This window comes from Mustela nigripes, chromosome 11 (genome assembly GCF_022355385.1).
Source record: "Mustela nigripes isolate SB6536 chromosome 11, MUSNIG.SB6536, whole genome shotgun sequence".
NCBI classification, from domain to species: Eukaryota; Metazoa; Chordata; class Mammalia; order Carnivora; family Mustelidae; genus Mustela; species Mustela nigripes.
In genome coordinates, this window is record NC_081567.1 from 32,649,214 (window position 1) to 32,668,932 (window position 19,719).

At 46.3% G+C, this 19,719-nt stretch overlaps 1 long non-coding RNA gene across 1 annotated transcript; it reads left to right on the forward strand.

Annotated features, from left to right (window-relative positions):
- Nucleotides 1–14,222: 14,222 nt before the first annotated feature.
- Nucleotides 14,223–15,802, forward strand: LOC132027235 (uncharacterized). The gene is made up of 3 exons (XR_009407109.1): nt 14,223–14,305; nt 14,678–14,877; nt 15,119–15,802. It is a non-coding gene; the product is annotated as an uncharacterized LOC132027235 (long non-coding RNA).
- Nucleotides 15,803–19,719: the final 3,917 nt, after the last annotated feature.

A 19,719-nucleotide genomic window follows, 5' to 3' on the forward strand; every position in this document is an offset into this window, starting at 1 on the left:
CAGTGCCGTGTAGCACAAGAAGACGAGCCCGGGCTAGGGGAGGTCAATGTTTGAACCATGGCTTTGCCCCTTTCTACCGCTGCGACCTCTGACAAGCCACCGTGGCAGCCCAGTCTTGACTCAGTCATTTGCAAAACCGACCTAAGAGCCATCGCGTGGAGTTGTGAGGATTAAGATTGTAAATGGACAAATGTCCCAATAAAGTACCTGGCACGAAGGAGTGCTGTGCACATAGAAGCTATAAATAATCACGTGTAGATTTCCAGTTTGGGTAATGCCTCCGTCCTGAAGCGTCATAACCATGAGGACTTGGAGACCCTGTCTTGCCTGCATTTACGCACTCACTGCCTAACACCGTGCCTGGCATAAAGCAGACACTTGGCCATCCTCAGGCCAATCTGCAGGCCTCCCCAATTTTGTGTTCCTGATTTTTAAAGGTGGGCGATCCTATCTCCTACCAGGATGAAACGGGGTCCCGGGCGCAAAGTCCCAAGTGTGGGGACAGGCATCTCGGATGTACCATTGAACAAACTGGATTGAGGTGACCATCCATACAGAACCCATTAGAGAAGATTTCCCAAATGCTTTTCCTAAAAGCCCTGGTCCTCACCCCCTCCCTTCTGTGTCCTCCTCCGTCTTGGAGGCGCCAAGGAGACCCCGGGTATGTACTCGGAACGGGGCCTGTCCCATCGTGAGGACATGGCGGCAGGGCGATGCCAGCCCCCAGCATGTGCTCTCTGCAGGGCACAGGCAGAACCCTAGAGGGGCTGTGGTAGACGCGGTGGGGAGGAGGCCCTTGCGATCACATGCAAAGCGGCGGTGAGGTGTTCGATTTCCTAGTCCCTTACCAAAGGCGGGATGCAGGTTGTCACTGTTTGCAGCATATGCACAGAAGCTCTCATAAAGAGGACGTTTTATGAGGACATATGCTCCACGCCCAGAAGCACTGGCAGGCCTGAATGCTATTCCTTGGCGACACCATGATTATATCTCCATCGAGTCCAGGGAAGCCTCTTAGGTCCGCCAGGCTGCAATTTTGAAATGGATTTCACAGCTGCAAACTATAAGATGACCCAATTTGTCTGTCCCATTTCTGCCTCCTCTCCTATAACTATGGAAATCTGCATCCCCGGCTGGGTGATGGGTTGCATAAAATATGCAACAGGACTTAGTGCTCGGATTCGAGAACCCGCAAAATTTAGGGACAGCTGTTAAAGTGATCTTGGGGTAGGCGACCGGGGCTGGGGGGCGGTGGTGTGAGCAAACCCACGGCAGGGAATCTGCAGGCTTCGGCTCCCCCAGACACAGAGACCCTCTTTTTCTAAAATGCTTGTCCCAAAGGCAACAGGAGGAGCGGATATATATGCCCCCTTATCTTTTCTGAGGAACCCGGGGCTACCCATCCTCCAAAGAATATCCCAGATGGTAAACGGAGCTGAAGTTTGCACATAAATTCTCCCCAGGGAATTGGTGGTTGGTGATAGCAAGCCTAATGAAATTTTTTATTGTGGTTATTACATACAATTTGTACAGTATATCATGCACGGAAATTTTTTTCTGTTCCTATAAATCTGGAATTGCTAGCAAAAATGCCCGGGCTTACGGACTGCTGCAGAACACAATTACCTCTAGATACAAACTCTCTTTAGGACATAAAAATCGTTGCTACTGAGAAGGCTGAATTGCACCGGCAATTTTGTAAATATTTGAGTGATATATTTCCTTTTGGATAAGTTTTCATAGCCTTGGAAAGCTGTCTCCTTTCTTAATGCTTTTGTTGTTGTTGTGTGTGTGAGTGTTTGTGTGTGTGTGTGTGTGTTTTCCTGGGTATCACTTGTGGCCTGATTGTTGTTTTCAATCATGCTTAGTAAATCAGACTATTGGACAAATGTCATTTATAAAAGGCTCAGAACTGCGAGGCCTTCTGTTGGCATTAGGAGGACTGTCTTTAGAGCATGTTTCGTAAAGACATGAGAGGAAAGGGAAAAAAAAACCCCAAATGCAGGCACATCCTCTACTTTCTTCTTCTATATGGTCAGTTTTTCAAGTCAGAAGTTGGAGACAAGGTTTCCATTTTTAATGAGGGCTGACACACAGCGCCTTCCTCTTCATGCTTTGATCAATCAATGAGGGGAATCACTCCTGGATACACCAGGTTGATTCTCAGGCCAGCAGAATGTGCCGGACGTGAGAAGTTTCTGCACATTTTCTAGTTAGGCTTTATTACCAAGTATGATGGTGCAGGATGTTATACCCTTGTATCGATTTTCTACAAGTTCTAATATTGGAGCTGGGGCGAGTTCTTCCATCAGCTTCCAGCAAACAGAGAACGGAGACTGTTAAAACTCCTCGTAACAGCTTCCAATGGAAGACAACAGTGATGGATTATAGACTGTTCTGGAAGGGAGGGGACATGCTCAGTAAGCAGGTGGGAAGTGCTCAAACAGGAGCCACCCTGATGAGGAGGAAGACATGCCCTTCCTTCCTCTCTTCCTTCCTCTTCCCTGTCTCCGAATCCATTTTTCTTTCCTTCCTCTCTCCCTTACCTCATTGACTCTCAAAACAACCTTTCAGGGCCTATTCTTATTCTGCATTTTACAAATGAGGGAAATAAAGGATGAGCAGCCGCTGGAGTCCTACAGTCTGCTCTGGGCTAGTTGGGATTTGAGCCCCGGTGGCACTGGACCGTGAGACTCCGTAAGGGAATACAGTCGGTTGCCTGCTTCCTCCAACTTTCTTTTCCCAAGTTCATCCCAGGAATTCGGCACTCAAGGATGACAGAAAGCCAGCTGACTGTGTTCAAGATGCCCCAGCACCGTGAAATGCGTATTTGGAAGCGAAAAGAGGACTGATCTACGATTCTTATGCTAATAGCAGGAGAAATTAGGTTTGCACCCGATGCATGAGAACCTAGTAAACCTAGTAAAAGGGTTTTATAAAAGCATTGGGAAGAGTGTGGGGCTCAATATGGAGATACTCAGGAAACGTGGACTGAATTTGTGTTCAAGTCATCAGGTGAGGAACCAAACGGGTGAAGAGCAAGAGTAAGCATTTACCAAAGAAGTAAAGAATAAACGAGAATAGGAAAATTTCTCATGTTCCTAGTAATCGAAGGATCTCCACGTTCAGTGATTACACAAAGATAATTTCTCTAATCATAATTCCTGCTGCACTGAAGGTGAAGATGTTGGGACTCGTGAACATGTAATTTCATTGCGATGAAAACTGATACAAAGTCAAGAACGATGTATCCATTCGTGCCTCTGGTATTTCCTGGGCACTTACTAAGTGCCGACTCTACTGGACGGGATGGTGGGATCCACAGGAATGGATGGATCCAGTTCACACCCTTGTGGGGTTCATATGCTGCTGGGGGAGAGGGGTATTGACGGAATAGTATCACTAGTGACTGCAGAACAGCAAACCAGAATAGGAGTTGTTGAAAAAAGAGGCATGTGTCAAATCTGAATGTAACAAAGAACTCTGGTCCCAATGAGATAAACTAAAATAACAACATTTAGAAAAATGAAAACTATTCTCTGAGTTAATAGGGCCATGTAAAAAGTACTAAAACATATACGTTTGACTCAGCAACTCTGTTTCTATCAAGTTTCCAGAAGTCATCACCGATGTACACCCCTCTTTATGGCCAAAGAGCGCCATGATTGTGTTGTTCACGGTAACCGACGTTTGGAAACAATAGTCGGCGATGGGAAAATTCTCAAGGTGTGGTATAAACAGACATGGAAACTCCAGGCCTTCCTTAGAAATCAGGATCCGGAAGCCTTTAAGTGACATGAATTACATGCTAACAGAACGTTGAGTGGAAACGAACAGCTTCAGACCCGCACACATGTTATGATTTTTAATTGCATTAAACAGAGAAAGGAAATGGAACAGAACGCAAGGGTGTGAGCTTCCAGGTGAGTCATAACTATCCTCACGGCATTTATCAGTGTGTCCCCAGATTTCCATAATGAGCCTGTATTAGTACATTATGAAGAAAATGACTTAAGTTTTAAAGAGATGATAGATTGAATTCTTGAGTGGATATTGAGTGGGTGGGCACCAGCTGTATGTATGCAAATATGAAAACAACTGAAATGTACTCCCTGGCTGAATGCAGTCTGGCTTTGGAAGAGGACTGGCCATTTTCTGTCTTGTATCAGAGCCCCCCGAGGGCCCAGATCACCTGCACTGTCTGTGAGTTTCTCTCCGGGGAGTGGGAAAGAATTGAGCTTGGCAGCTAGCTGGTGGAACGATTTATTTAATACATTTAATTCGTGATAAATAATGCTATTCGCCAGGCCCTGTTCTTGGTGCCCAATGAATATTAACTTATCAACCTGCCATAAAAGTATCAAAAAAATACTTTGATTCAGCAATTCCATTTCAATCAAGTTTTTGGAAATAATCATTGATTCCCACAAATCTTTATGCACAAAAGCTTCTTCCTAATTCTGTTGTTTATAATAACCAGAAATTTGAGCTTAAAAGTCCTATGGGGTTCAGATGTCCATTGATGCGCGCGCGCGCACACACACACACACACACACACACACACACACACCCCGGAATATTACTCAGCTGTCAAAAAGAATGAAATCTTGCCATTTGCAATGACGTGGATGGAACTAGAGGGTATTATGCTAAGTGAAATGTTAGTCAGCAAAAGACACATACCATACGATCTCACTCCTGTGTGGAATTTAAGAAACAAATGAACACAGGGGAATGGAAGGAAAAACAAAGTAAGACAAAAACAGAGAGGGAGGCAACCCATAAGAGACTCTTAACTCTAGGAAATGAACTAAGGGTTGCTGGAAGGGAGGGTGGGGGCATGGGGTGACTGGGTGATGGGCATAAAGGAGAGCACGTGATTTCATGAGCGCTGGGCATTAAATTCAACCGATGAATCACTAATTTCTACCCCTGAAACTAATAAAACACTATATATTAACTAAACTGAATTTAAATAAAACATTACAAAAGAATCCTATGGGCCTGTAAAATGGCACAACCACTATGGAAAGCAGTTTGGTGGTTCTTCAGAAAGAAGAAAAGAATTCTACGTGTAGGACTGCCATGAGACCCAGTAATTCCGCTCTTGGGTGTGTAGGGTTAATCCATGTTTACGGAGATATTCTGTGTTGGCAAATTTGTCTATTCACAATAATTCATTTGTAAGCCCTAAATCAACGCACGTGGTAATGCGCGGAGACACGCGTAGTGGCAAAAATTTAAGTTGCTCACCTGGTACGTTCCCAGCTGAGGTCTGACAAAGTGATGCGCGTCCTCGTGTTTCAGCTCTCCTAAGGAGACGGTCAGAGGGTGGAGGCAGAAGGGGCGGGGACATGGCGAGCAGGGAGCTCCAGCTCTGGGGCTGTTTGATTGGGGTCAGTCCAGTGGTAGGCTTAAGTCACTTAGCTCTTCTGAACCCATCTTCTCCTCTGTAAAATAAAAAAAATAGAAAATAGAATCTGCCAGGATAAAACATTTTTGGGGTTTAAGATTATACTCTGCGTGATACGTTATCTAACTGTTTCCGCTAGGAACAAGGACTTAGTTACTTGCTAATCCAGTGTTCCCTGCAGCTTCATAGAACATAACTACAATGCATAATGAGAACTAATTGTATAAACCCCCAAGAATTGAAAAGGCATATCTAAATAATGACCCGCAAATGTTCACACTCGCAGAAAGATGGAAAACCTCCAAATCTATTAATGGATGAATAGATGAACAGAATGTGGTCTCTCCATGTGATGAAATATTACACAGCCAAGAAAAGGAAGAAAGTACTGATATTCACTGAACATGCGTGAAGCTTGAACCTTTATACAGCTACATGAAAGAAGCTAGACACAACATCACATGTTGTATGTATGGTTCTATTTATGTGAAATGCCCAGAACAGGTACATTCATCACAAGAGAAAGATGATCAGTGGTCAGCAGAGGCTGGGGCAGGAGGAAACAGAGAGTGTTTAATGGGTCTGGGTTTTCCTACTGAGGGTGATGAAAATGTTTTGGGGCTAAACAGAATGGAGGGCTGTACAATGTTCTGAACGAACTCAATGCTCCTTTTTTTTCTTTTAAAGGTTAATTGCATGTTGTGCAAACTTTGTCTCACTAAAAATAATGCTCTGAAGTAGGGATCGGTATTATGCCTATTTGAGGGCTGAAGAAATCAAATCATTTGCCTAACACACGTGATTGCCGGAGGAGCTGGGATAGGAACCCAGACCCCTGACTTGGAGCACAGAGGCTCTCGGTCACCGTGACATGCTTCCAACTTTGCAGAACAAAGTGTAGATTTGGGCTCATGGTAGGTTCTTAGCAGACATTGACTTCTTTCCCTACTACTTCCTTTGCAGACAGGAACTGCATATGACGGGACTTCCTCGCTCTCATTTGTAGAGAGAACAAAGGCAAGTATTTGATTCGTCTTCTATTAAGTAAGTAAGATTCTAAGAACATACTCTGTTGTAAAAACTGAACATGCAGAAAAATGTGGCAAGAAGCTGAAGACAACATCCATGACCAACCAAAAAAGAAAAAAAATAATAAAGTCCAGACCTGCACTCTTCTAAATGATGTAGGAGAAAAATAATGGGCCAGAGGAGAGAAGCTTGGCTGTGTTCCCCCGGGGTCCCTAAGATTTATCACCTACACACGCAGGATGCTGCAGCATAGAGATCTGGTGACCACAGCCATAACTCAGAAGCCAACCATGCAGCCTGCTACCTGCTGATAGTACAGACAGCACGGAGCCTACATCCTTTGGACCTGGTGCGGGGGGCGGGGCCTCGTCACTGACAGCCCCGCCCCCCTTCGCTGCAGACTCGAAGTCTGTAACAGTAGCGCAGCAGGTGGGGACCCAACACCAGGTGAGGGGTCAGTGTTTCAGATCTGATGGTTTCCTGGTTGTGGTTGGGCCGGGGCCACCAATCATGCGGACAAAACCAACCCCAGCTATGGGCCTTAGGTGTGTGCGAATAGTTCATGCTCCTATGAAGGGGGGAAAAAAAAGGCTCAAATAATCAGAGTTTGGGGGCTGCGGTATCCCTTAAAGATGGGGCACTGTATTTGTAGGTGGTCTCCACGCATTGAAACCGGTGCCTAAAAATCACTCCTCATCCAGGGTGCCCACAGTGTGAATGGGCTACAGAGAACCAAACAGACATAAAACAGCAATTTGGTCTTTGGTGGTGGAAAGACGTTTGCATTGTTTCATTATGAACGGTTGCGATAGCACAAGCAAAATAATGCTTTTACTACAAACTCCATTGGAAATCACTCTGAACTCATGGAAGATGAAATGCACACTGTCCTCCTTTCTTTGGTCTTCCCAAAAAGTCCTTATAAAATTAGGATTTTTTCCCCTATACCTCTGCTTCCTGTAGACCAGCAAATATGGTGGTTCAATTTCTGATCTGCTTTTTTGACCCTTTAGTAACAATGCCCACCTAACTTCGTTCCTTCCATCTGTCCATCCATCCATCCATCCATCCATCACCATGTGTTAACGAGGCTATAGGAACTTGTGATTTAATGAGAGAGACAGTTCTCTTCTTGCCCTTTTGGCTAATATCAAGTGCAACCAGAAAGACAGATATCCACTGGGAACAAGTTTTACATGGATTTCACTATTCTTTCTAGAAAATTCTGCTGCTCAGTCACAGAGGAGGCCAAGGGTTTGGAGTGGGTTGTGGGCAAATCCTAGATTCACTATATCTTCATATATAGTATGTGGTTCCTGGCCACAGTGACTATTATAGGCATGAGTGGGCTTTCTGGAATTATTTAGGGAGAAGATGAAGTATTTTATGGAGAATGTCTACTGGGGATACTCTGCCTTCACCTTGAAACAGTTTCAAGATTCTGAGTATCTTTTACAGTCTAAAATGCAATAATTTCTAACCTAATCATCTAGGGTTAGGGAGTCCTTCTGCAGGGACATTGGTGGTATGACTTGAGGTACTGAGTGTGGTTGCTGTCCCTAAAGTCTCACCCATGGTGACCAATGCCTAAAATCCCACCAATAGATAGGGATTTCTCTAGGATATTTATTGTCTTTATTTTGGAGGTTTTCCACCCAAGAGCAAACCAAGATGTGAAAAGCTATTCATTCCAGCTTTTAAATGCATTGCGCACACCTTCATTAAAAAACACCTGATTGCTAAAAAAGTTCTAATGATCACCTGAGCTTTCAGCAAGTTGTAATCACTGTCCACCGATCAACATAACCAACGTAACACCAAGGAAAAGTTTGAAATATCGCGAGAACTGCCAAAAGGTGACACAGGGAGGCGAAATGAGCAAATGCTTTTGGAAAAATAGTACCAACAGCCTGACTCAACACAGGGTTATCAGAAACCTCCAATCTGCAAAAATCACAGGACCTATAAAGCCCAATAAAAAGAAGTGCAATCAAAAAAGGTGATCCTGAAAAAAAAAAAATAAAAGATGAGTCTGTAGAGTAGAATTCATAAGAGATGAGTGGGAGTCAGTGTTCCTAGGTAGATGGCTCAGCTCTGTCCCTTAGCAGCTGGGTGATCTTGGGCAAATCACCTTTCTGAACCTCTGTTCCAGGCATGTTCTACAACTGGCTTCCACTGGCTCATGAGAGTGGATTGTTGCACACTCAGGAATTTTGTGAACAGGTTGTTAAATTGTTCTTAGCTTAAAACTGGCCACGGTGGGAATACTGACATCACAAGAATCAGCAAACTCTACAAAGCAGGCCTCCGCCCTCCACTGCCCCTGTGCGAGGACGGGCTGACCAGCACACCACCGCTCGGCTGCTCGTGGGTTCCTCGAAACAATTAAGAGATGATTTATGTCAAGGGCTCAGCACAGTGCCTAGGATTTAACAAGATCCTTATTAAAGTTACTCAATACCACTACAACCAGCAATAATTAAGTAGTAATAATGTTATTATCGCACTTTGGACATAGTAGGTACTTAAAAAATCCGAATCTCTCCCCTATCTGTTCGTTATGATGGTTTCTGCAAAAGGGCATCTAGAGTGAGGCCATGCCAAAGGAAATGCCAAGGGGACAGTTTGTCTTTTAGGGACCCTTTGACCTTCAGACAAAGGAGAAACTTTGTTCCTTCTCATTGACCACAGTTCAGGGTAGACCCTCAGATGTCCAGGTAGCCATGACTAGCAGCCAACAAACGCTAGTCTCCACGCTCCCTTTCTCCCCCACCCACTCGGTTTCCTGCTCCCGCCACAGCAGCTGAGTGACTGGGGGCTCTCTTCTACCATCATGAAGCTGTCGGCACCCATGGTGGGCCCGGCAAAGTATAAAGGACAATTTCTCCACGGAGCAGTGGCAGCATCATTGTTTATGAAATGATAACTGCTTCAGGTAGCAGCAAGTTCCAACATTAGCACAACAAAAGCTTTGAGCTGGACCATCTGTTGCCACGTGGGCAATCTGGTGGGTTTGCCAAAGCCATTTATCCGTGTCGGGTGCATATCCACACTGGCCAGTCCTCATGCTGAGCAGAAAGGAAATTTAAAGAAAGGCCCATCATTTATCATTGTAGACAGCTGGCCTGGAGTGTGGGCAGAGAATATATTTTTTTTTTTTCCTTGAGAAAAACAAAGACCCTGAAGATGGGTATTGCTTGCTCAGCTCCAAGCTCCTTGCTAAGGACACCCCCTGTAGCTCACTCCTTTCTCCCTGCTTTTCCAGATGGTAGAATCAAAGTCGTAGTCATGGATGTTGTTTTCCCTGTCCCCTAATCTCACGAGCTGGTGGAACGTGGAGCTGGGGCTGGCATGTTTATTCATGCCCCCTGGAAGGGGCCTCCAAAAGGGAACCTTCCTGCCATGTCCAGGGAGACAATGGTCACAAAGGCCGTTGACCTTGGAGCTCACAGCACTCCCCGTGAGTGCAGCCTGGTCAGCTGTGTGTTGGCAATCAAGGATGTGGGAGCTCAGCCTCCTGGACCCCAGCTTCGTTTTCTGCCACATGGTCCTACTTCTACCTTGTAGCCCTGTGTGTGCATGCTAAGCCACTTGTGACTTTTGTAGGCCTTCACGGAAAGTATTTAATGACATATTTTGTGACTGCATTGGTATAAAGACAAAGCTACTAATATTATATATGAAGACATTTTCTTTAACCTAAAACCTCATTTATTTCCCCTCTTGGTTTTCCAAGAAATAGAAACATTTTTTCTAGACTCTCAAAATGATTGTGGGGGAAAAGAATATATTCATTATATTATATAAGAATATATGTGCTGTATATGATGGTTAAGATACTTCTATTGCAACAACCCGTCTCAGCGTCTCCAAGGGTGATTGGAAAGGTTGTATGCATTGATTAATATCAAACTCCTGAGGCAGTTTCGTGGAATATATTAAGCCTTTGCTAACGGTTAGCTCCTCACCCACTCCCTTTGCTAACTGTCTTATTTATAAGGCAACAAGCATGCTGGGAAGCAGAAGACATACTGGTTAAGAGCAGAGCCTCTGGAGTGAGAAGACCTTTATGAATAAGTCATAAATACCTAAGAAAACACTGCCACTGCATTGAGGTCCAAACTCAAACCACTCCTCTCTGCACTATTTTTGTGACCAAATCCCATTTAAACAACCGGCGTTGCACATATACACTACTGGGTGGGTGGTTAATGACGCATGAATGTGTTTTATAGGAATCCACTTGACCTGTGAGGGATCAACTCTGTGATCTGATTAAAGGCTTAACCTTTCAGAGGCTGGCTCTGACCCCATGTCCACAGATAAATCTCCAAGCTGATAGATCCCGCTTTTAAGGGTTTGGCCCAAGGTAAGGTGATATTCCATTTTCCAGTTTCCTAAGACATGCAAAAAAAAAAAAAAAAATGGAGGCATGCTCTAAGTTAGCTGAATTATTTTGGACAACGCTTACATGATCTCTTGGCCTCAGTTTCTCCACTGGTAAAATAACAGTCAGGCTGTGGAGGTATAGTTAGAATTCTTCTTCAATTGTGGGGGATTCATGAAGCCATTGGGCAACATCCTGCTACCTTTCCCTTCTTCTTCTTCTTCTTTTTTTAATTTATTCAGTTCTCTATCCATCCATCTTTTTCTTTCTTTCTTTCTTTCTTTCTTTCATTTCAGCGTAAGAGAATTCATTGTTTTTGCACCATACCCAGTGCTCCATGCAATATGTACCCTCCCCAATACCCACCACCTGGTTCCCCAACCTCCCACCCCGCCCCTTCAAGAACCTCAGGTTGTTTTTCAGGGTCCATAGTCTCTCATGGTTCACCTCCCCTTCCAATTTTCCTCAACTTCCTTCTCCTCTCCATCTCCCCGTGTCCTCCATGTTATTTGTTATGCTCCATAAGTAAGTGAAACCATATGATAATCGACTCTCTGCTTGACTCTATGACACTCAGCATAATCTCTTTCAGTCCCATCCATGTTGCTACAAAAGTTGGCTATTCATCCTTTCTGAAGGAGGCATAATACTCCATAGTGTATATGGACCACATCTTCCTTATCCATTCGTCCCCTCCCCTTCTTCTAGAAAGCTTCCTTGCATTGTCATCTCTATAAATTCTTGCAGTTCACATATGAGTTTTATGGCCAGAATTGAGTTTTGTGGCTAAAAATAAGGTGTATAAAGATGTATAAAATTGGCCTCGATGACACCTCACTTCAATACTAATTAAGGTATTTGGAAGCAGTGGGCCAAATCTGAGATAAAACTGAGTAGGGATACACATAAGATTCTACACTGACTCCTCCAAAGAGTAGCATCCAACTACAGAATGACGGGATATGCTTAGGAAAACACAAACAAAAGCCACTTGGGCGGTTTGGCTGGTGGAAATGTCAGGATGGATTCAAACTGGGACGTTTTCATAAGACCATAAGCCCAAGTGACAACTGTCCACTGCTGCACCCACCAGCATCATGGTAAAGTAATGTGCGTTTGGGTAAATTAAGAGAAAGGTCACCCTTGGAACCAAAAAGGTGAATTTCCCTTTCCACTTCTTGACGGTTGTAACACACACTAAGTTTTAGGGGTATGCGTGCCATCACGATGGTATTTCATGATTTCGATGAGACGTTCCAAGAGTATCCACACCGTTCCCACTCATCTTTCTCTTCTCAGAGTTCCTTGGGAGATTATGTTATAATCAAATCATCATAAGCATTCATGCCCAAGGCTAAGAGAAGTTCAACATTCATGGGATGTATCATCTTATTACAGCTCATTGAACTGTCATAGCCACCCTGTAAGTTCTTTGAGCTTTATCTTTCTCCCTCCCAGAAGAGGAAATGAAGACACAAGGAGGTTGAGTGATTGGCGCAGTCTCATAGACAAAGAGGCAGAGGGAGTGAAAATCGGAGTATGATTTTGCCACTAGCTAGGTCAAGGCCAAAGAACCTCCATGAAGGATTGTAGGAGAGCTTCCCTGGAGTTTCTGGCTTCTGCTTGAATCCTAGGCAAGTTCTCGACCTCCCCCTTTATGTATAAATATGCATCGATGGATCTTCCCATATCTGCCCATCCATATGGTACAGGAACTCAGAGCAGTGACTTTCCAGCTAATGGAAGACAACAGAGCACCATTCTGAAGGTCCTTGTGAGATCAGACAGCACATGACCCTTTTATGCTCTATCTGCATGAGGGGAGACAACCAGACGGTAGTGTCTTCTGCATGCTTGCCTCTGAACTCCACAATCAATGCCCATGTCCGCTGTAGATCTGGTCAAGCGATATTTGCATCCTGAACCATCATCCAATCCCTCTTCCTTGCTCTTCTGGAAGAATCAGAGACAGGTGGCCAAGAAGCAAGCCAGTGGGGTGGAAGCTTTCTGGGTGGAAGTTTTCTGCCCTCTGTTGCAGAGATCATGAAGGCTGGGCTTAGTCGGCATTGCAAACTCAAGTATGTGTGACCAGGAGAGAAGTCATAATGTGGTCATAAAGCAGTTATCCTCGTGTACCTGAAAACACAACTGAACCAAGACATCTTGTTGAGTGTGGGTCACGTGTGGAACCCTGGCCAGTGAACACAGAGGAGCAGACTTTGGTCTCTGGTCATCAGAGCAGTCTGGCAATGGTATGGGTTGCCACGTGAGGCAGGTTGTCCCAGTCATGGAAGATGTTCGGGAACTGGGAGATGCCTGACAAGGGCTCTGTGGATCAGCTCTACTCAACGGAGCCTGAGAACCAACTCCAGCCTATACATTGTTACTGGTCTGTAGCTAAGTCAATGCCGAAACTCTACGTATGGAGAAAATTTATAGGAATTTGACAGAGGAATTTTTAGATCTGTTGAATCTAATAATAAACATAAATAAACATGGGCTTTTATATGGTACCTTTTACTTTTCCTAGTAACTTTTTTTTTTAAATAAAAGCATTGGCATATAGATGCATAAAATAATAACAAGGACATCTTTCTCCATAGAGAGTTTGAGAAGCAGGAGTGCAGGGTGTTTTCTGACTGGGAATGTGTAGGGGATGCCGACTGGGCTGAACAGACCCTGAAGTCCATGATCAGCCTGGGTCATATGTCCTGTGATGAGTGACATATGCAAATCACCTAGGACAGTTCCAAGCACCTAGTAGGTACTCAACCCTTCTTACATGGATTTCATGATTATTATAGTACATCCATTTCAGAGGCCACCGTTTGTGTACAAGAATTAAACATATTACGTTCACAACCTCAACTTTCTTTGTACTGGGGCCTCTAAAAATAACCCCTGCCCTTCTTTTCCTGCCACAGGTTTTGCGTTTCGTTTGTACACCTGGCAGAAAATGCGATGAGCTCAAGTGGTCAAGTGGTCATCCCTTAGAGATACCCTAGGTCTTCGTATTTTTTTTTTTAAGATTTTAGTTATTTATTTGACAGACAGAGATCACAAGTAGGCAGAGAGGCGGGTAGGGGGTGGGGGGAATCCCTGCTGAGCAGAGAGCCCAATGTGGGGCTCCATCCTAGGACCCTGGGATCATGACCTGAACTGAAGGCAGAGGCTTAACCCATTGAGCCATCCAGGTACCCCTCATTCTTCCTTTTTCAACCGTTCTATTTGAACTGAAACTTGGGAAGCAAACCTTGATATCTGAGCTCTGGTACCTTAACGCCTCGTGGGTAGCCTGCCATTCCGGCCCCGGGTTTGGCGTGACAAAATGGGAGGCGGGTTGCTGCTCTGCTGGCCACTAGGTGGCGAACGGAAACTCTGTCTGTTTTTACTGTGAGCTGCTGTTCAAACACTCCGGCTGGGATCCGTTTAACACACACAAAAGATGATGGACGAGAAGTGACATACAGAGCCGAGTAAGTTGGAGTGAATTATCCTGCGCGTACCTGACCAGGGACTTTATCACGTCCTTCGCTTGCGGGGGGTGGGGTGGGCGGCAGCTGGAAATGATGCTTGAACTAACACCATAGTAAATTACTTCTGCTTCCTGTCCCACTGTGTGTGATACGGTATGTTCAGCCAAGCCTGTTTTTCCCTTCTCTCTCTCTCTCTCTTTTTTTTTTTTCATAAAATACTACATTAAAGAATCCTTCCAGACCTTTCTACTTACCCATGTATCTTGCCTCACGAGTTTAGCCACCATTCAAGTGACCACAGTGAGAGAGAATCGGGTGTCAGGACCCCGTACAATGCACTGCTTTAATTAACAAGGCTCGCTTCTTCCCCAGGTGTGCAAGGTACGGCACACGCGGCCAGCGGCGTGGACACGGCCAAAGTCAAAACGAATGCGTGCGCTCTGGGCAGATGAGGCCTCCATCCCGCCATGGTGCTGCTGCTGCTGCTGCGGAGGGACGCCTCTGCCGTGTGAAGCGAGTCGTTCCCCACCATAAAGCTGGAAGGCGGCAGTGAGCCCATTCACTTTTGGCAGGTCTGAGGAGTCCAGATGTCCATCATGAAATGGGTTATTTAATGTATCTGTGGGCTGTTTGCAAAACGGAATGCCTCCGTTTTCGCAAACACCAAGTGGGTCAGTGCCAAATGTGTTTGCCATCAACATCAACTTGAACATGGGTACCGAATGCGCATAAAGGACCCTTTCTGTTCAGTCCAATGCAAATCAAACATTTTTCATTTCAATTCATGTCTACTTAATTCTATTTCTTACCCAGAAGCAGCTCCATCAGGTTTCCCTGCCAGACTCTCGGTATCTCTGTGGACCTCCCCCGATGGGGCAGTCATCCAGCAGGTTCTGCCTGTGTCATGCTTGGATGTGGCACAATGTGGACCCTTACTCACCTTCATCATAACTCATCAAACCCCGCTTCCCCGAAAGGAACCCGGAAAATAACGCCAGCCTCAATGAGATGCCTCCAAGACCATTTTCTGGAGAAAATGCATCAAAAGCATTACTTGATCCGATCCCCCTAAACCCATGGCCTTTATTTAGCCTTGGGTGTCTGAATGAGAATGTGTGCTCACTGGTGTGCAAGACTTACATTTGAGGATGTGTTTATAGGAAATGATTCATTTCCTGGGAGGAGCCGCCTTGGGGGGCTCATGGGCCTTCTAGGAGACTGTGGATTAAGAAGCCCTGTTATCTTTTCTGCCTATGGTTCAAATCACATTGAAAGTCTATTAAATGGGTGATAACCCTCTAAATGCTCATCTTCTATTATCACTCAATATAATAGACTCTGGGCGCCTGGGTGGCTCAGTGGGCTAAGCCTCTGCCCTCAGCTCAGGTCATGATCCCAGGGTCCTGGGATGGAGCCCTGCATCGGGCTCTCTGCTCAGCGGGGAGCCTGCTTCCTCCACTCTCTCTGCCTGCCTCTCTGCCTACTTGTGATCTCTCTCTGTCTTATAAATAAATAAAATCTTAAAAAAATATAGTAGACTCGATTTCATTAATGGCACTTAAGTAACTTAGAGTAAATATTACCAATGGACGTTGCCTCTTCTCAAGGCCATGACGGAATGGACAGATACACTGGAAGTGTTAACCTGGAGCAGGAAGATGATTTGCATCAAATGCAAGGAGTTAGTATGTAGCTAACTTATACTGTCTTCTGTGTTCAAAGTAACCTTGACCCTGAAGGAAACCATGGCTCAAGACAAGACTTTTTGGGGGGCACCTGGGTGGCTCAGTGGGTTAAGCAGCTGCCTTCGGCTCAGGTCATGATATCAGGGTCCTGGGATCGAGTCCCGCATCGGGCTCTCTGCTCGGCGGGGAGCCTGCTTCCCTCTCTCTCTCTCTCTGGCTGCCTCTCTGTCTACTTGCGATTTCTCTCTGTCAAATTAATAAATAAAATCTAAAAAAAAAAAAAAAAAGACAAGACTCTTTGGGACATGCTGGTTTTATGTGCCTAATAATACAAATTCGCCTTTAAGTCATCCACTCCTAGGTCTCTTGACATCCAAGAAGACAGTGGGATCTGACAGTGACCAACATTTCACAGACCACACTGTCTTTTGCTCTGCAGGCAACCTGACCAATATAAAAATTCGCCCCTCACCAGGGTATGCCTGGTGCACTTTTGCGGACGTGCCTTGCCTGCAGTTAATCTCCTCCGAGTCCTGCGGAACGAACCGCCTGTGTCATTAGATAATTGTTACAAATGCCGTATTTGAATTACTCTGCTTTCTTGATTTCCTCGCACGCGGGTCCACTGAGGCTTTCCCTCTCCTGCCCTGTTCCAGCCCCCACCCCCCAAAATGATGTTAGTCTTCCCTCCCTATCCCGGCCAGTTTTGGATGAGGCTAGATATCATTAGGAAAATCAACCACTTCTACCGGCTCTGGATCTGTACCCCCTCCTTTTTTTTTTTTTTCTCCCCATCAACTCCAGTTGGAACAGAGAAAGCTCAGATATCACCCTCTCCAGGAAGCCTTCCTTGACTGACATTCTCTGGGTTGGACATCCTTCCTCTGCACCTTCAAGGTCCTCTTGCCTCTATTTTAGCACAGTGCTTATTACACCCCTTCATGCTTATAAGTCTGTCCCTCAACCAGTCTGGGACTTCTGTCAGGACAGAGACTGTGCCTTAGAGCACAGCCCAGCGGCGGCTCCGTGGCGATGACGGAATTCACAGATGAAGGCTTCTCACTGAGTCCGGACTGCTGTCAGCTGCACCTGCTCCCCACCGCACACAGTGCTCTTTCTGGGCCATATCCCTTCCTGGTTGCAAGCCTCCTGCTGGTTATTTACCTCTTGGGTTGACTAGTCTTTCTCCTGGGCCACTTCCAGACCCCAGTCCTTTCCTGCACTCTGGGCAAGCTCTCTCCTTAATCCCAGGGCCTCCCCTTTTCCGTGCCATCTGTTTGGAACCTGGGGTTCCGGCGTCCACACTGCCTATGGCACCTGCTGCCGTTTTAACCTCAAGAGACTGCTTCCTGTGAGTTCTCACAAACGGACATCGCCCTGGGCCATTTATCCTCGTTCCCCAACTCTGGCTCGGGCACCTTTTGGAGTAGATGAACTCATCTCACTGACTGGTAAGTGTTCAACTCCTCTCCCCAGTGCAGCCTATTTCCAGAGAGTCGGTGGACAAGGAGCATCCTGTGTCCTGCGGAGAACGTGGGGGGCTCACACACAGCCCAGCTCGGGGGCATCCCTGCAAACCAGCTTAGACATTAAAGAGTGGTTGTCAAGCGTCGGCATGAACAAGGATCCCTCGGACGGGCTCGGTGAGACCAGACTCCCATCGTCCTTCTCCGAAGTTCAAATTCAGCCCTTCTCAGGTGGGCTTCAGGAATACGTATGTTGGATAAACAGCCCCAGAAGATTCTGACGACAGTACCGCACGGCTTACAAGTTCACAATAGAGTAGCTCTGTCTCACTGGCGTGGAGAGGACGGTCTGTCTTGGAAATTTACACTTCACGTGGGAGGCGGTAGGGCATTCCAGCACGGGGGTGGGTATTAGAGACAGACAGACGCACGCTAGTGAGAACCATGGCTGAACCACATACCGGCTACGCTCATTGGAGAACACTACTTAACCCTTTTTAGCATCAATGTCCTGGTACACATCCTGGGGTTTACTTTCGGGGGTTTTGGTGGACGCAGAGACAAAGTGATGTACAAAGTGTTCATTAGCATGTGGGAAGCACTCAGTAGGTGGTGATTTTATTTTCCCCGTTTTGGGGGTTAATATCCCTTTAAATTCCCGTGATCGGCTCCTAGAAAAAAGGAATCAGAACAAGAAGGGTCTTCCTGAAAGCCATTTCCCTGAGATGCTGGGTTTCCTGCCACTTGCGCCCAGTTTCTCTTTAAGTGGTAATACTGGTTTCAGAGAAGAAGTTCCCTTCATTTTATTTTAAAATACCACTGGAAGTCAGATTTTGACAGCTCTTGTCTGCACGGATGTGATGCCGGGAGAGGGGATGAGGAGGCACGCAAAGGCTTTCTCTCTGCCCGCGTGGAGGTGTGCAAAGTGCCTGATTAGCCAGATATTTTTAAAGTTTCATAGGTGTGAGGCGGCCTCCGCTAATGAGAGTTTTAGGGGATTTCTCAAATCTAAAGTGAAGGGTGCCAAGAGTGGAACATGACCTTGGGGCTTTCCTGTACATGTTAACTAATATTACAAAGAACTCTCAGAAAACCCTCTGAAGTCAACTTCGGGAGGTGCGGGGAACAGGTGAGGCTCTGGGGAACCAGCAATGGAGAGTTAATGATGGTTGCTATAAATAGCTTCGTTCCGCAGGCTGGGGCAGAGCATCACCGGCGCTCTGCTGAGAGCGGGAAACAGTGGGGTCTGCCCCAGAAAGCGGGCCAGGGGTCCCATGACAGCGTTTTATTTGGAGGCAGAAGTTAAAGAGCACAGTGTGCAGAGCCACCAAGACACACAGCTGGATGGGAGCTCCAGAGCCCGCCAGCCCCACAGCCTGGCCTCCCAACCCCCACCGCTAGCTCTTGGCAGTGTCCGGACGGGTCCTAACTGAAGATCTCCAAGGTTGGGACGTCGGCTCACTGTATGTGGGAGAGCCAAGGCAGCCCGAGCACCTCGTGCGTGCCAGCCCCCTGTGCTTGGCAGCCCACATGAGCTGGTTCCATCCTCCCACTGAGACTGCGAGAAGGTGTCCTATTCTTATTTTATGGGCGGTGGCGGCACCTGACGCAGTGGAGAGGCTGGGGAATGTTCCAGTGTCGCCGCACATGCTAAGTGGCAGACAGGGTGTGGACTCTGGGCTCCCTGCCCTTAGGACGGACACAAGGTGTGTCTGGGGAGGCTTCTGTGGGCTGCAGATATGGCTCTTGTGAAGGAAAAATTAAAAAAAAAAAAAAAGCCACGACTTCCATCCAAGAGGATGATAAGGCAAAGCTGTGATTCCAACAAGAGCCAGAGCCCTCCTGGGGTGTGGGGGTGTAGAATCTGTTCTTCCGGGCGAGGAGTTGTGCCCCAGCAAAGCAAGGGAATGAAAGCGCTTCAGGTCTAGTGTGGAATTCGGTTGCTATGTGGGGAAAAAGAAGCAGAAACTTAGGTGAACGGACCAGACCATTATGGGAATGGGGAAGGCAGTGTTTATAAAAGGTGTGACCCAAGGGCATGGGGATGAAGTTGACTCCGTGCTACGAGTTTTACTCAGGCTCAGCAGATGTTGAAGTGTGTGTGTGGGGGGTGTTTCTATCTTTTCGGACCCCGTCTCAGTCACTAGCGCACACCCCAGCACCTAGCACGGACCCTGGCACAGCTACCCCCTGCCCCTGCCTAACAGGGGGTGCTGTTCACACAGGTGTGGAAGGAGCCAGAAATCCTGGATCTGAGGACTCG